Below are 4,147 nucleotides of genomic sequence, written 5' to 3' on the forward strand. Positions count from 1 at the left end.
AATAACTTGAAAAGAATGCATGTGGGAATGCCGTTATAATGAATGCTCATTTAAATGTATTTTGCATGGAGTTGATGTACTTTTTAACAGGAGAGGAGTGCCTGCAGGCTGGTTCTTCTCAAGTTTATGCATTTTCAGGTTCAATGTGTTTCAAATAAGTACTGACAATTGAAGGTGATTGCAAAGACAAAGAACTACCTGTTTTTTTTTAACAATTTTAACAGTGAGAACATTGGACAAAATATGTTATTGACATTAATAGTTTGTACCTCAGCTAATTACTGTTGAGAACTGCATAATCCATGTGTCATGTTAGAGGTCTAAAAGGCATTTTCGAATTTCATTATTTTCTTTAATCCAGGCAATGCTGGATATTTCTGCTAGTTTTTCTTTAAAAGTTGAAACTTAAACCCTTATGATGCTGTACACTATTAAAAGCAGCAGAGGTTGTGATAAGTTCATAGATGATGCTAACTTTATTTATAGGCAAGAAAGAAAATATGGAGGCAAGGTCTATTGGAAGTGTGTTGATAGGAACTGTAATGCAAGAGTGCGTACAAAACTGAATAGTGAAGCAATTTCTATTTGTAAAATTATAAGTGAGCATACACATCCATCAAATCCTAGCCAACCAAAAATGCAAGAAACAATAGCAAATATGAAAGAAAATGCACTTAAATCCCAGTTAGCTTCAAGATCTTTGATTGGTGCTGCATGTGGGGAATTAGAGGATGAAGGACACTCTCTTATGCCATCAACTTCAACTTTATCAGGAAACATTAGAAGATGGAGACAAAAGGAAGAAATAGTACTTCCTATACCTAGATCAAAAATCAGCTATATAAATCTCGAAGAATTTGTGTCTACAGAACAGAGAAAGGTTTTTACTCTATGATAGTGGGGTGGAAGATGAAAACAGAATGTTGATTTTTGGTCAACTGCAAGGTTGCACGATCTAGAAATACATAAAAATTGGGCATGCAATGGAACATTTAAGGTTTGTCCTGAAATTTATTATCAGTTATATACTCTACATGTCAACATAGGACATGTATGCAGCCCACGAATTTATGGTCACCTTCCGAATAAGACTCTTGATACATACAATAGGTTTTTTCAAGGGGTTAAAGATTTGCTCAAGTCCGTAAGACCTGAAAATCTAACAACTGATTTTGAACAAGCTAATTTTCTAAGTTTATCTGACAATTTTCCATCTGCAAATGTAACACTGTTTTTATCATTTCTGTAAAAATGCTTTGAAATGCTTTACATTGGTGGGGAGAGAGGCAGGGGAGCTCGTAGATGTAGAGTTCCTCCTACGTTTCCATAATGCGTTGCAAGCATCTGTTAAAAATACTCATCCAAATTTATAGAAACTCATCACTGTCTTGAGAATGAAGAATCTTTTTCTAAAAAGAAGGTAAATGATGCAGCAAGAGGAGAAACTGCAACCAAGTAAAAATACAAAGATATTTATAAGCGCATACTAAGCATTGTCAGAGGTTACAATCAAGATCAAAAACAACATTATTTGTGTGCAATTGCAATGAACTTACATGATTTTTAACTTTTTAGCATAACATTTTAAGTAAAGTGTATGACCTTCATTATTTTAATTTTAATTTTTTATCCTTCTCTTATGCTTTACTACAAAATGTCCTTGTGATGAAATATTCATACGGTCAGTTGTCTTGTGAATTGTTCTACGGTGAATTGTCCTAAATCAAAAACAGACACAGTAGTCTTCTACCTGACCGGCTCCTGTCAAACTGTTCAACCCATGCTAACATGGAAGACAGACATCAAATGATGAAGATGATGATGATGATATATATATATATAGATACATATATAGATATATGTATATATACACATATACACACATATATACACACAAATATACATACATATATATATACACATAGATACAGTGGAGATTTACATATACATACACAGACATATATATCATCATCATCATCATCATCATCATTTAACATCTGTTGTCCATGCTGGCATGGGTTGGACGGTTTCACCAGAGCTAGCATTCTGGAAGGCTGCACCAGACTCCAATGTAATGGGCGCTTTTATGTAAAACTGGCATGGATGCCATTTCCATGACACCAGTATCTACCTTGACTGTGATTTTACTTGGCATGATGGGTCTGCTTCTCAAGCACGACATAATGCCAAAGGCCTTGGTCATTGCCTCCGTGAGGCCCAACACGCGAAAGGAGCTTTTCACATGCCACTGGCATCAGCTACTTTGCCTCCATGAGGTCCAAAGTCCAAAAGGTGCCTTTTACATGCCAGTTACGTAACACCAGCATCAGCCACAACTATGATTTCACTTGGTTTGATGGGTCTTCTCAAGTATAGCATATCGCTAAAGGTCTTGGTCACTAGTCATTGCTTCTATGAGGACCAATGTTCAAAGATCATGCTTCACCACCTTGTCCCATGTCTTCCTGGCTCTACTTCTACCACAGGTTCCCTCCACAGTTAGAGATTGGCACCTCATTAAACAGCAGTCCTTATCCATATGCATCACATGACCACACCAGCACAATCATCTCTCTTGCACACCACATTTGATGCCTCTTAAGCACAACTTTTCTCTCAAGATGCTTACACTCTGTTGAACATGCACACTAACATTACACATCTAGTGAAGCATACTGGCTTCATTTTTTTCAAGCCCACACATGTCCTTGGCTGTCACAGCTCGTGTTTCACTGCCAAGTAGCATAGCTGTTCGCACACAGACATCATACAATCAGCCTTTCACTCTAACGGAGAGGCCCTTTGTAGCCAACAAAGGTAGGAGCTTTCTGATCTTTGCTCAGCCTAATCTTATTCTCACAGCTACACTCTCAGAGCATCCATCACCACTACTTACTTGGTCACCTAGATAACAGAAGCTATCTACTGCCTCTAGTTTACCTCACTTGCAGTTGATAGGGTCTATTTTCTGTACATTTTTGGTGTTTATTGTGTCTGTGCATCTTCCACACACAAGAGCTATTTTCCCTGTTAATCTTCCTCTAATATTGCTGCACCTCTTATGTGTCCATAGCTTACACTGGGTACATATTATGGAGTTTCTACCTATGCCTTTTCTACAGACTGAGTAGGGCCATCTGCCTGAAGGAATTTGTGATTTGTCTGCCTTCTTATTTACTAAGACTTTGGTTTTTGCTAGGCCCTTTGATTCTAGACCTTGCTTCCATATCTGAAACTTCTCTAGTTCACAGAACAGTACACTATATATATATATATATATATATATATATATTTATAGTTATCGCCAAGCCAACATGGCAGTCCAAAAAATAGGACGAATGCTGCCGTTGATTAGCTCCAAGAGGCCATCGCCTCTAGCTAGCTATGTGACACACGAACCTGTGTCCTTTATAACCTTCGAACAGGGGAGGTCAGCTGCTTCACCTTGCTGATCTGGCATCTACAGACTTGTTTCGGGGTATTGCCCGTTGGGTCCTGTTGCTGTTACCTCTGTATGTATATATATATATGGCCTCTTGGAGCTAATCAACGGCAGCATTCGTCCTATTTTTTGGACTGCCATGTTGGCTTGGTTATAACTATTAATTTCCAGTACCGCTGCCATAGTCTCCTTTAGAGAGACTTAGAAATATTAATATCTCTATATATATTTATTTATAGAATATATTTTGGGGAATAAATGATGGATTTTTTTCCCTTGTGAGGTTTTTTTCAAGCTAGCTACTTGATAAATTCTTATAAAAGAATTCATCCTATTATTAAATTTATATATATATATATAAGGTTAAGAAGAGTATAGAATTTAACTAAACCCAAAGATACAGGCAATACCGAGTAAGTGCTGTATACCGGCTAGTTTTGCCCCATTCGTTGTATAAACAGGATTGGGGATTATAAGTCGTGTATTAGCATGTGTATGTATAAATAGAGAAAAGGATAAAAAGAACAATGGCAAAGTTAGAAATATATTTTATGGATAGAGTCTTACAGCTGTTTCGGGGAAAATCCAATGCATCCCTTCATCGGAGACAGAAATAGTAGAGGAATCGATTATTATATCTATAAGCGGAGAGTTATAGTAGGAAGTGAGAGTGAGTGTGATGCGCTGAAAAAAGAAAGAAAAAAC

At 37.1% G+C, this 4,147-nt stretch overlaps 1 protein-coding gene across 6 annotated transcripts in view; it reads right to left on the reverse strand.

Annotated features, from left to right (window-relative positions):
- The window catches only part of LOC106875848 (excitatory amino acid transporter 1-like), a 321,485-nt gene that overhangs the window by 14,804 nt on the left and 302,534 nt on the right, over nucleotides 1–4,147 (reverse strand). The window lies entirely within an intron of this gene.

Source organism: Octopus bimaculoides, chromosome 7 (assembly GCF_001194135.2).
Source record: "Octopus bimaculoides isolate UCB-OBI-ISO-001 chromosome 7, ASM119413v2, whole genome shotgun sequence".
Classification (NCBI taxonomy): Eukaryota; Metazoa; Mollusca; class Cephalopoda; order Octopoda; family Octopodidae; genus Octopus; species Octopus bimaculoides.